The sequence below is a fragment of the Coturnix japonica genome, chromosome 6 (genome assembly GCF_054131305.1).
Source record: "Coturnix japonica strain WE chromosome 6, WE-NBRP24, whole genome shotgun sequence".
NCBI classification, from domain to species: Eukaryota; Metazoa; Chordata; class Aves; order Galliformes; family Phasianidae; genus Coturnix; species Coturnix japonica.
This window is the reverse complement of record NC_140668.1, coordinates 37602236-37615915: the sequence shown is the minus strand read 5'-3', so window position 1 is coordinate 37615915 and position 13680 is coordinate 37602236. Positions and strand designations below refer to the sequence as shown.

The window sequence follows — 13680 nt, the reverse complement described above, 5'->3', positions numbered from 1 at the left end:
CCTACCTGAGAAATCATGCAGCATTTCAGCAGAGTAGTTTTGGTTTCTGTTCGTGGCCTCTAGATTTTCTAGCTTTGTCATTTTGCAGACAAATTAATAGTTCAGAACAAACATGGAATTCCTCCAAATTACTCCTTTCCATGCTCTTTCATAAGAAAACACTCAGCAACATCATTTTTCCTGTTTGTGATTCTTGTTTCCCCCTTCCCTTTACATTTTTTACTACCTCACCCATCTAAGAGCAACATTACGTTTTTTGGGGGAGTAAGGGGGAATATGGGAGTGCTACTATATTGGGAGTCTACTCTATTGAACCAACAAACCTACCACCCATGAGGACTTTTCCTTATTTCATAGAATTACAGAATCATTTGAGTTGGAAGGGACATTTAAGGGTCATCTAGTCCAACTAATAGAATCTTTGAAGTAAATTTCTATTTCTGTTTGAGCAAATTTCTATTTAGAATAATCAAGGTTAGAAACGACCTCCAAGATCACCTAGTCCAACCATACACCTACACACTGTATTTCCCACCCAAACCAAGTCCATAAATACTCCATCCTCAAGATTCTAAGAAAGATATTCTAGTAGGAATATCATTAAAAAAAATACTGGAGCGACTGTGAAGAAATCTGATATAAAATATTGATCCAACAACAGCCATAAATCAAGAAGCCGTAGCTCCTCAAAAGTAAGGAGTTAGTACTCATGCATCTTGCTCAACTTTTGACATTTCAGGATTACAGCATTTCTCTATAGGTTATTATGCTCTGCCTTCCTCAACCAAAGTGAGAAGCTATTTTAAAAGTATTTGGGACAAATTCAGACAGATTTTCTTACTAAAAGATTCTTCCACAAGAAAAAAAAAAAGTGTTAAGTAAACATATTGACGTGTTGGAAAGACGCTTTTTATGACTTGAAGCTTGGGAAATTATTATAAACATTAAGCTATATTTTCCCCATAATATAATATTTTTGAATACTTCATTCTCTTCTGGACTGCCTTACTCATAATTGCTGCTCTCTTAGACTGGTGGGCATAGTAAAAGGAAGTGTTTACTGAGTGACAAATACGTTCATATACAAGACTCCTGGTTTTGCAGATGTTTTCAGGAAGCTATAACCCCTGATAAATCTTTGCAGACCACTGAGATGAATAATATTTGTGGATGCATTTTTGAGGCTACCAAACTGGAGAGGTATTTGTGGCTGTGGGCTTTACCACTCACACAGAAAATTATGTTCTCCTTACATCCGTCATATAGGTTATATTTTGCCATGTGTCCTTAATTAGGCCAATTTCATGTTATGAAGGGTATGTGAAATCAAATGAATTATTTAGAAAATGGAGTTAACCATTAAAATGCAGCGTCAAAATACACTCATAGCAAAGTTTTTAACAAATGCTCTGAATCCAAGAGCAAACTAAATGTTGCATGGATTCAGAAATTGTTGAATCTAGCCTAAATCGAATCTAAAAGAACATGCTTATCACGAGGAAAGTTGCATAGAAGCCTTCACTTCATCAGAATGACCTCATGAACCCAAAGTGAGTCTCTCTATCTTCTACCTCTAACAAGCAAAATTCTTCCTAATTTGGAGATCTGAGCTCACACTCACCAAAGAGAATTTGTTGGCCATGATTTCACAGTGCAGTAAAAAGTGAGCTAAAGTGAGCATTCCTATCAATATAAATTGGATCTGGTGTGGCTATAGCCACAATCCAACTGGCTCTAGCCAGTTTTGGAAGCCTGCAAAGTAGGAATCTCATCTCCATTCTTCATGGTTGTGCTGGGGAAGGGATTTCTTTTTGTTATGACGACTGTGACCGCAATGATTTAAGTCAAACCAAACACAGAACATCCCACAGCACCTTCCAGCCAGTTTGCTGACTCAAAAGCAGCCATCTGCAAGCTTCCAGATGCTGAAGTTATTCTCAGACTGAGTTATTTCGTGACCATTTACCTCCTCATAAGAGCAAGACTGGAAGGAAAAATTATGATTCTGATACACACCAGATTTCAATTTCTGAGCACCAGTAATGATTCAGAAAATGATTCTATCAATCCTGCATCTGTGCTGCTAATCTGTGAATAGCAGGACACACAAAAAGAAAGCCATTTGTCTGCTTTCTACTTTCCCACTGCTAGATTTGCTTGTGCATTTGTTCACTCTAACAAACAGTTCCTAGAAAGCCCAGTGCTTGCTCACCTTGACAGTCAGAGCAGTTATCCTTTAGCTGTTGGTAACTGTGTTTGTGCATCAGTAATCCCAGGGTGAAACTTCCATCAGACTCCTGGATTCGGTGCCACTGGGTTCTCCACTGTAAAGCAGAAATGCATTCCAAATTAAAATCAAACAAACAAACAACAACAAAACAGCAGTGGCATTTACAATATTTTTTGAAAGAGAAAAGAGAGCACATATATAACATTGAAGTATTGGGATATTGCAATACTAGTAGTAGGACACTAGATTATATATAGGGACATATATTTTTGCACATTAAAAATACGTATGTAAGCATGCATATATACATCTACTTATAACATAGATGCTTTTGTGCTCAGGTTACTGTAGGAAACCTGCATTAAGTGGTGGGGTTGGACTCAGTGATCTCTGGAGTTCCCCTTCCAGTGCTTGGCAGCCCAGACCACAACAGCAGTTGGAAATAAATAATCTTTGAGGTCCCTTCCAAGCCAAGCCATTCTTTGATTCTACAATTCCAGCTCCTACAAGTCTATGGTTCTATTATTCTGTATGTGAGTGCATGCAAGTACACGTGTGGGATGTGAAGTCAACTCTTCCACCCCTGCTTTGCTTCCTAGCTTATGTCATGGCTCAGAGCAGGAGGTAAAAGGAAGCCCTCTGTCCTCCCTTGCCCTGCAATGAGATAATCCTGTGGCTCCCCTGCAGATGCTGGTGATACAAACCCAGTAATGAGTTGGCCATATCTGTCCTTTTATTTATTGCCTAACATGCATTGATTCTGCTTCCTTAAATTACTTTTTGAAAGAGAGAAGGAAAAAATAATGGAGGAAAAAGAAGTAATAGTAAATGGAAGCTTTTCATCAGCTCCAATAATAATTCCTTTTAGGAGCCTATGTGTAAGGGGAAGAAGAGGTAGGATTTGTGTTAATGGGATGATCTAAATGGACACAGCTAAAGTGCAATGCCAAATAATGCGCTCAGATTCCTGATACTACAATTATTTTTCCTCTACTATGTGGAAGAAGCTGACCTGTCATTTATTTTTGAGGTATCTGCAGTGGTGGTGGGGAACTATCTTAAATCCTAAAGGAGCCTTCAAACCCAAGTTTCATTCCTCATTTCAGTTATGTTTAGTGCACAATATGGGTTTGTTATTCTCTGTCCCTTGCTGAAATAGGTCAATGTGGCCTCCCTAGCAATTACACTTTGCTCCAGGCCAAAATTCTGCATTAAAAACACAGATGGAATATTAGCACAGAGAAAAGGTTCTTGTTGATATTCCAGCAGCACTTAGGGGCTAGATTCTTCTAGACCAGGTGCTGTTCAGAAATGTGTTAAGAAACAGTCCCTCCTTTGTAGCAAAGAAAGCAGAAAGAAAGTAGGAGGGAAAAGTGAAAGTGAAGCAAGTTGTCAAGGATGAAAGCAGAGGGCAGATCTGCTCAGCTGCAGATAGTGTGTTCCCCACAGAATCACACCACTGCATTATGACATACTCCTGAATTCGTATCTCACAGCGTGGGAGAAAGTATAATCATGCATGTAATCATTTTAACTTAAAGAGGCACTGGGGAGTTGATCGGCAGCACTGATTCGTTTATGCAAAAGCAGAAAGACCATGGCAAGCATGGAAAAAAATTTAGCACTGTGTCACCAGCCAAGAAGCTGTCCACAAGTTGAGACAGAGTGAAACAACATCATCATGGACTGAAATCCATCCAGTTTGGCCAAAAATTCATTGACGCACATAAAAGGTAAAGATAAAAGAATATATCACTACTGTTTTCATGATTTTATAAAATATGTCATCCTGCTATATCTACTCTGTTCCATGTTGGGTATTAGGTAAAATTTCTTCTCAGAAGGGGTGGTCAGGCATTGGCACAGGATGCCCAGGGAGGTGGTGGGGTCACTGTCCCTGGAGGTGTTCAAGAAATGTGGAGATGTGGCAATGTGGGTCAATGGACATTGTGGGGGTGAGTTGAGGTTGGGCTGGGTTGTACCTTTGAGATCTTTTCCAGCCTTGGTGACTCTATGATTCTGTGATTCTACCTTACCCCAGGAAATCTCCAGCATCTCTGCTTGCTTCTGGTTAGGCCTTTGTACCACAAGTTTGCTCCTGCGAAAAAACATTCCAACAGAAGAAGGCAATTTACACCACCTAGTTGCACTATGTCCAAGTACTAGTGAGGCTGGCCAGATTTTCTTCTCAGGATAATAAGCAACACTTATTAAATTCTATTCTATTCTTTTCTAGGAGAGTTGACTGAATCACAACCAAAAGGCATATTTCCCTAGGCAATAGTCCATTTAAATGAACTCTTATTGCACTGGAAATATTTGCATTTTAATCTGTCTAAAAGAGAAACTGGGGAAACAGAGTTCTCACGTTGCTTGAACGCTTCCTATCAGACAACAATTTCATTGTACTTCAAATGCTTATGTAAATCTTCACCAGCACTACAGAATCAATCCATTTAAGCAGGGTTATTTCTAATGTAATATAATATTGAACAGAACTCAGTCCAGTTAAATGCATCAAGAGCACAAAGAAATCATGCTAGCAATGATATATGATGCAAAGTGCAGCATTTACGTTTCATTTGTTCTTTGCTTTTACTCATCACCAGCCACAGATACCCTGAAGCACTACAGAACATGGAAACCTCTCCTGGCTCAAACAGAGGCTTCACAATGCATTGCACATCAGATACCACTTTGCTCTGGCTAATTTAACAAATCCACTCTGAGCAGCTCTGACGGGAAAATGTTGACCCGGTGCTCAGACTTTCCTCTTACTCAAGATGGCAGCAGAGATACTATGAGTCACTCAGCAGAGCTGGCTCCAGGATGTATTTTCTGCACTTCTACTCTCGAGTCACTGGAAACAGATCTATCTTGTGTTGGAACAAGGGAGAATCTAATAGAAAATAAAACAAGAGAGTCAAGAGATGTTTCCGGATGTTACTTACTGTGTACTGTTGCTCCTGGCCTTCTCCACTTCTTTCCATGGAGGAACACATGATGTTTGCATGGCCTCGTTAGAGAAATGACTTGTCTCCAGGTTGCGATGTCAGAGACAAACCAGAGGAGTGTCCTGGAAGAGAAGAAATAGATGATGTGAAACAGATGTTTTCCTTTAATTGCTTATTGCAGATGCAGCCCAGTAACTAATCCACCTGCTATCCTCCCATAGGGATAATTCCCCCTCTCCATGATCCTGGCCAACTGAATTTATGTTTTCCATGCCACATTAAACCCATCTCCACTTTGCCCAATACTATGCGCCAAGACCTTTTTCAGTGCCCAATCATTAAATAAGTAAAATAAAATAAAATAAAAGACTCTAATCATAAATGAAATATCAATAAAATGCACATATTTTTAATGTACTTACTTATATACATAGATTCATTGAGAAACTAAGGTTTTCCAGAGTACCTATGGAGGTTAATTCAAATTATCAGTGAAATCAAGGTATGTCACAGCCATAAATACAGCACAATACATATCTAAAACCCCTGTTTCTTTGAAGAGTAGGTTTGTCATAAGAACTGACCAGAAAGACACAAGGCAGGTTTTTGAATATCCAGGTTAAAGGTGATTTTAACTTTTTTCATATTTTGCTATTTTTAAATGCATTTAGCATAGAGCAATGGCCAGTATTTATCTATCATTTTCCCCATCCATTTCAAGAATTATACTCAGTGATGTTCACCAGTGAGGATAGGAATGAGTATGAATTTGCACCAGGGAAGGTTTGTATTGGACATTAGGAAATGATTCTTCAAAGAAAGGGCTTTTAAGTACTGGGAGACTGCCAAGGGAAGTGGAGAAATTCCGATCCCTGAAGGGCACTAAGGGCCATGGCTTAATGATAAGACTCATTAGGTCATGTTGATGGTTGGACTTGTTGATCTTGAAGGTCTTTTCCAACCTAGATGATTCTATGATTCTAATCACTTTGTAGCAACTTCTGTTTGTGCTTAACTTGCGACTAAGAGTTAAAAACAGCTAATTTAATCAAGAACAAGACAAAGCACAAGGAAACTCAGCATGTTGCCTACACCAGGCCACCCCTTGAAACAAGGTCGGCTCACATATCTGGTGCTGCTTGGTGGCAGTGGCTCTTCTCATTGTCAAGGAAATTGGGTTTCAGTTGAGAAGCCAGTAGGTAAGCAACAGGATCTGAGAGATGATCACTGATTGAACTGGATAGGACTGGAAAAAGAATGTGACCTGAGCTGCAAGCCTTGTTATGGTCCTTGTTAATACAGCCTTCATCTTTTCTTCTTTTTAAGGGAGCTACTTATTTCTCTGCCTCAGGCAAGAGCAAAAGCCAGATGGAGATGATTTAGCCCTACTTCACTAATGTTGACATCTCTGGATTTAATATTGGCTTTTTTGGAACCCTACTATGAATCTTTGGCTTGGCGAGGTGGCTCAGGTAGTTATCCTGAGCATAATATTTTGTTAACCAACCGGCTGCAGATCTATTTCAAATATGAAACAGGATTCTGGTCAGCCAGGACTAACAAAACCTCCTCAAGCTCTTTCTTCATGATGCTCAGCAGCCACCAGCTCTGGGGAATGTCTTCAAAAGGCTTTCAGTGGGCAGCTTAACTAATGCCTGCTGTAGAAATACACAAAGCAAAACCAAATCTTCAGACAGAAAGGCCAGTGGCTAGAGATGTGGGTGGATGATGCTGGGTATAACAGAGAGGGAGTTGCAGAGAGCAGGCATGTGCACTGAGTCCCACCAAGGGAGTTCACCATGGACAAGGCTCAGCAGAAAGGGCAGCCAGACTCAGACAGCCCAAATCCCACTGCTGTCCATGTGCCTTGTGTTTTCCAGCGTCTCTGGAGGCCCATGAATACCTGATTGAAAGGGACTAAGCAATGGCCAAAGGAGAAACTGGAAAAGAGCCCAGAAACAGTAAGTCTAAAGAACAGACCGTAAAAACCAAGGCGCGTCATGACAGTCTTCATTCACTTTGCCATCCTTGGGGCAATGGCATGTGATAGACAAAAAACTAAGTATCAAAATCCCTGCCAAACCAGAAAGATGGAGCTGAATTGAAAAATATACCATGTGCAAGACTGCTCAGGCAGTATTTTACCTGCCCTATCCAGGGATGATCTTAGCTTTGTATTTATTGTGTGCTGTTCTTCACGTTCAGAATTGTTTGGAACAGAGAAATATCAAGAGATTAAAGGTTTTCCCTCATCAGTGTTACACAGACCTTCAGTGGTACAAGAGAACCAGGGAAAAGGAGAATGGTGATTCAGATCCTGTGAAAATCACGTCTCTGTATGTTTACAATGATTTTAACTTCAACTAACAGCATCTGGACTTCCCTCAGAGTGAACCTCAGAGGTTTTCAGCCATACGGTGGATTTGAAATACCATTTTGATTTGAATAGTTCATGTCTGACTTGGTGTCCAATGGACACACCATTCTGGTAAGAGAAGTTGCTGCACTACATATAACAAATTGAGGCAAATTTCAGTGGGGAAACTCATAATCTCACCTGCAATATCAGTATCAGTTATTATGCCCAGTTACAGACACGAACAGTTCCCATTACTCACCATTGGTGTGCAAAAGCCCAGGATGTAACCAAGCAGTTTCAATGTCTGCTTTCACAAAGCAATATTAGCCAGAATATCTGAGGTGACAGAAGTAAGACCAAGATGAAAGCATATCTAAACAAATTAAATTAAAGTAACCTTTCAGAATAAACTTATCTTGTGCTCTGCAAATAACCTTATCTCCGTGTTTAATAACAATTTGATGGAAATCTAAATTATCCCAAATTTTATCAGAATAAATCATCTAAACAAAAATCACTTCTGAAAAGGACAGATATTATTACTTGCCATCTGGAATGCATTACTCCTTTCCAAGCAGCATTGTTGATATTGAAAGTGTTGTAACAATATCCTTTACTAATGTGGTTCCACAGTGGCTCCATCCCTAATAAAAGTAGTCAGGGCCAGAGAACCCACTTAGCATGACAAGATCCCCAAAACTTGGATTATTTGGATAAAACTCTAATTGGACATTCTGTGTTTCATGATCTTTATGTATTACATTTCTTATAATAATTTTAAAGGAGACCAAGGAATGAGCATCGTCTAATCTGGGGAAATGATTTTTGCTGAACCATACATCCTCTACATTCTTGTAAATCCTAACCCCACACTAAGCAGAGATGGAAACTGAAAGGGGGGAAAATGTCCCATTTCCTGTCTTTCAAAGTCTAAAATAACCACACTTTCAGACTTTCTAGACTATTCAATCAGATCTGCAGTATGGCTACATTCCAGATTCAGGTATATACTGCAGAGAAGGAGGAATACACAACATTCTCATGCATGAATACCACTCAAGGTACAATGTCTCAATGGCTTTACACTCATAATTTTTTAGATCAAGTCCATCAAAGAGTGTCAGCCCAGTCTGGTATTTCTACATTAATGTTGTTGAATGCTGGGGTTTCATTTTTCCTAAAACAACATTTCAACTTCTGCCACCATGCTGGTTTTTATTTGTTGCTGTATTGCGTATCCCAGCACTATTCCCTCTTTAAACTTAAGGAAATGATCAGATACAGGCAGATGGATATCATAAGATTAATTTCCCTATGAAATTAGACCAAAAAGGATAGAAGTTCCCTGGACTTTGCAGCCAAGTATCTACCCCATTATTTTACACTCCTTTGTCAACATGCTGGTGCGCTACGTGATCCTGACTTAACCTATATGAACTCAGTTTTTCTAGCTGTATATTTTTGTGATGATGCAAAAATAGTTCTCCATTGTAAAAACCTTTTCAGAGCTTTATGGGCAAAAACAAGAAGTGATTGCAAAATAAATAAATAAATAGATAAATTAATTCATCACAACAGAGATGCTGGAGATGACCAGTTCCAGCTGTCCTATCAGCCAAACGCTTTCAAGCAATTTAGCCCATAGCAGCAAATCTCAATGAAAAACTACTCAGGACCAGAAGAATCAGAGCCACTTGAGAACATCTTTGAAGTCTTGGTGTTCACCATCAGTTTGCTCTTCCCTGAGGTCCCTTTACTGTGCTTTAGCCTAAATACCATCCCTTCTCAGAGAACTAAAGAGCCTTGGGTGCAACTTCACATTGTTCTTTGCCCACACTGAGAAATGAAGCCCATGATTTGCAAGAAGCCACAATACCAGCAACAAAACATTGTCCATGTGGTTGTTGGCAATTGCTGGGACAAAACATGGCTTGAAGTCATGACAGGACCTCGGGTCCCTCCCTCCATCTCCACCACCCTCTCTGAGATCCAGCTGTGAGTCTTTCTTCTTGCTTTCTTTATTCTCTGTGCTGCCTGATAGTAGAGGTTCTGCCAGTCTACAATGAGAAACAAGAGAGCCATGTCTTTGTCCTCTGGCTGCCCAGGGATAGGGCAGTAATTCATTTTGCCGACATGCCAAGGACTTGCCAATGATTTCAAAAGCAATTTTGTTATAAATGATTCTTCATGGTGAATTTCCTTCACTCACCAAAGGAGGAAAGCAAAGCAAAATGACAAAGAGCCTCATTCCTTTTCTTTGGAAACTGAGATTTATTGTAGGCGAACTGAGGATTCCAAAACATTACTCCTATAAGGGAAGGTAACTCAATCTCCAATAAAAATAAACAGCCATGTTTAAATAAACCTTCTGCAATTTGTTACTGCTTTTTTTCTTCCCCAGAGGCTGGGGGAACATTTCTTTCGTCTAAGATTGAGCTACTGCACAAGATGCTGTTAAGTGCCTGCTCTGAAAAGCCAGGAAGAGTCTCTGTTTTGTGTGGCCTGTTAAGCCATAAGAAGGATAAAAGGCAGAGAACAAAGGGAAAAGTTAAAGTATGATGAGCTGCATTTGAAGTGACTGACAGATGCTGGTTTGCTGCTCATGGGAATGCCTTCTACATAAGAGTAGAGGTTTGCTCATCCTTCTGCCCTGATTAATGTGTATATGTAGATAAGAGAATATATGCAAAGTCTTCCCCTGATACAGTCTCCTACAAGCCATTGGTCAGTGGTTTAGGGACTTCCCACAACTTATCCGTGAGTAGTGAAGTCAATAAATCACAAACCAGTGAAACAAAAATGGCAATACAAGTGTCTTATTTCACCAATACAGATCGTTTGAACCCACTTTCAAAGCACATGTTGTAGAGTTAACAGCAAGGTGCTGACATCAAGGGGATAAAGTGCTCAACACAACGAGCAGTAAATTGATTGAGCAGAGTTTGGAAATAAAAGTGGACGCTCAAGAAAAAAGAGGTCATGGGCATCCAGCCCAGTGAAGTTAACATAGAAATGACATCTACCTGTGACTCTTCTGTTCCCACCGTGTTCTTTGCTCTGCATACTTCTGTTCTGAACTTTTTCTTCCTTAGCATGAGCTGTTAGGAAAACACATTGGAGAACTGTGAATCCCAATTGCCCTGTTGAGATAAGAGATAATTAACAGCACGGGGCAAATTAGTCATGGAGTCACTGGGGACTGCTGTTCTCAGATGATGCAAACCCTTCTCCTTGATGTGGCAGATTTTGCCTTGTGAAGCCTGTTGTGCTATAGGAAGGCTGTTCCTTCTCAGTTTATCAGCAAGAGAAAGGTAATTACAACACTTAAAAGCCATTAGGACAAAGAAGGGCAGAGAAGAACAGTGATTTACCTATTTGGGGATTTCTGAGATGGCTAGAAGACTCACTGATAGTTAATGGTGAGCTGAGCTTCTCTGCTAAAGACCAGAGATGCCCAGCTGGGGTAATGCAGTGGCTCTGGCAGAGCAGAGAGATAAGTCTAATTCACTCCCTGTGAGTGAATTCACTCCTTTCATACATAACTTCAGGCAAATCAAACAGCATTAAATCCCCTGATGAGCCAAGTAGCCAGAACATCCTACGGTGTGAAGCAGGTTGCTGTTGCCAAGGCTCATTTTCCAGTCTGTGGAGACAGCAAGACACCTGTGGACTGGGATCCTGAACAGCTGGCACGGGAGGCAGAGGGATGCTGGCCAAGGGAAAATGCCTACAGAAGAATGCCGACAGAAAAAGTATGCCTTCAAGCCACTGCCCTCAGGGGGGAATTAGGTGCTCCAGCTGCTGCCTCCCATTCTTCCCATAGCAATCTCCATGTCTGTATAAAAGGTCTAATGGAGACTCCTCACCTGAATCTCAAGAGCCAGCCCTCACTGTGCATTCACTGAGCTGTGTTGTGAGGTGGCACGAGAAGCACGAGACATGTCTCTCATCTCTGTGCCAATAATTATGTCAATATCTTATGCTGTGGGCCGGATTGTGAGTGACAGCCCTTTTCTCCATTTAGGCTGGGCAGTGTAGTCATGCCAAGTTCCAGAAGGGGACATCGCTAAGGAAATGAAGATGTCAATGGATTATTAGGGGCTTTCTGAATCAGTAACAGCCAAACAAAGGAGCATTAAGGATCTGTACTTCGAACCCTCACATGCTGAGCTAAGCTACTACCAGGCAGCTACTTCCTTTCATGGCTTCAGTCCCAGGTGCCTAAATTGTCTGTTTATGGGATTCATTGTCCCAAGCCCTGATGAGGCACAGAGGTAGCACCTGAAACCCTCTGCAGTGCTCCTAAACCACACAGGCTGGATAAATAACCCTGCAGGAAAGCTCAATTTCAAAATATTTTGCAGTGAAAGTAAAACAACTCGGCATAAAAGTACAACTTGTTCTTCGAAGTACGTTCTTGTAAGTACAAGTTGTTGTGAACTTTTCCTATAATTTTCCAGATTGATTATGAATGTATTTTTTTAATATTTTTTTTCTTCTTTTTTTTTTTTTACAAATAAAGATCTGCAGAGTGGGTAGAAAAACTCCTCCCATGTTGTGCCCCCCTGCTTCTGTCTATGACGGCCTTTGATGGTTTCTAAGAGCTGCATGAATTGTCTCATACTATCTAATGGAGCTCCAAAAAAACCACTTGAAAGAACTCAGAAACCATCACCATAAAGTGATGGAGTATTTTAAGAACCCATCTCAAGTATCTTTCCGACACAGATATTTCACTCAGCTACAGGGCTTTTTATCTTCTTCACAGAATAGGTAGTTTTCTTCCCAAGAAAATAGAATACTAATGCTTTGGATCCTAGTTCTCCTTGGCAGTCTTTCAAGTTTCCATCATTTTGCAACCTAGCAAGGATTAAGAGACTTCCTGATGTCCTGCTCTTCTCTGAAAAGGAACACATGGATGACGTACTCCTTTTAGCTGTAATACTCAGGCACACAATCAATGGGGATGTCTTGCCTGCTTTCCATTTGTTATTACCTCTTCTGCTGCCCCTGCTGCAATGGTCTGCTGAAATACAGTGCCAATGCAAGAGATTTGGACAAGGGTGGACTTTAGCTTGGCAGTCTATTTGTGGCACTCATACATCCTTAACCTTGGCATATTTTATAATCTTATCTGCAGATTTTCCCAGAACCTGAATAATCAGGGTGCTCTCTATAAGGGCAGAAAGCCCATGTCCAGCACCATTTTAACTGAAGCTGTTTGCACCTCCCACCAGCCAGGCCATGCATATTTGTGCCATTATGATAAGAGCACCCACTGCTGTAAACTCAGAAATGTGAGTTCCAATAAATGCTTCATACAAAGTATCTGACCCATAAGGACTCAGTTGGGTCCTTCTTTGGTGCGAAGAAAGATAAACTCCCTCACTGACCTCACTGAGCCTGTTCATGTGCAATCTCCACATTATGAACAAGAATATCAGAGTCTCTCAGGAAACTACAGACTTGTCTGCCCTTGAAGATGACTTTTCCCACTTGACTGTCCTTAAATCTCGGACTATAGCTGCAGTTTCAACACAATGATTACGTGGCAACTGATTAAAGTACAGACCTAGTCTTAAACCTAGACCACCGTGCAAGTTTTCATTACATACATTAATTCACACTCACTCTCTAGAGGAAGCCTCTGAACTTGAAATAGAACAAAAGGGAGAGTCAGTGTGAAGAGAAAGTGCAAGCTAAATGTGTTCTATTTTTACTTTTAGTTGCTGTATTATGGGCAATAATCCAAGAAAAAAATATTTAATAATAGCCAAGCAATGCTATGTTTGTAGTGCCTCGCTGCAATAATTTTCAGATGGATAGATATAAAATAATCCCACATCAAAGATAAGTGACGTGCTGGTTTTATCCCTTTCTGATGTGTCTGCCATCAGATATGGTCCAGGAGAGGCAGAAATGTAGGAAGTGGTAGAAGGGTGGATAAGTCATCAAGCCAAAACCCATTCCTGGTTCACCAGGTTCATCTGAAAATTATTAGCACCTGCACCTTGCCACTCAGTGATATTTGTCAAGATATTCTTCAAGCAATATTCCTGACAAGTTGCTACTTGATATAAGTACCCTGTTGTAAAGCCTGTCATCAGACTGCTACACAGCATCTGGGTTTCCTAACA

At 40.5% G+C, this 13680-nt stretch overlaps 1 protein-coding gene across 2 annotated transcripts in view; it reads right to left on the bottom strand.

Annotated features, from left to right (window-relative positions):
* The window catches only part of LOC107319395 (hepatocyte nuclear factor 4-beta-like), a 44576-nt gene that overhangs the window by 25921 nt on the left and 4975 nt on the right, over positions 1–13680 (bottom strand). Inside the window, exons 5-10 of one of the 2 annotated variants that reach the window (XM_085551882.1) lie at positions 10567–10683; positions 7803–7879; positions 5607–5650; positions 5182–5306; positions 4213–4328; positions 2213–2324 (exon numbers count right to left, since the gene is read on the bottom strand). The gene's annotated coding sequence lies outside the window, so the exon portion shown is untranslated. Of the gene's footprint in view, positions 1–2212; positions 2325–4212; positions 4329–5181; positions 5307–5606; positions 5651–7802; positions 7880–10566; positions 10684–13680 lie in introns of those variants that run through there. The other variant, XM_085551884.1, reaches the window with a different exon arrangement.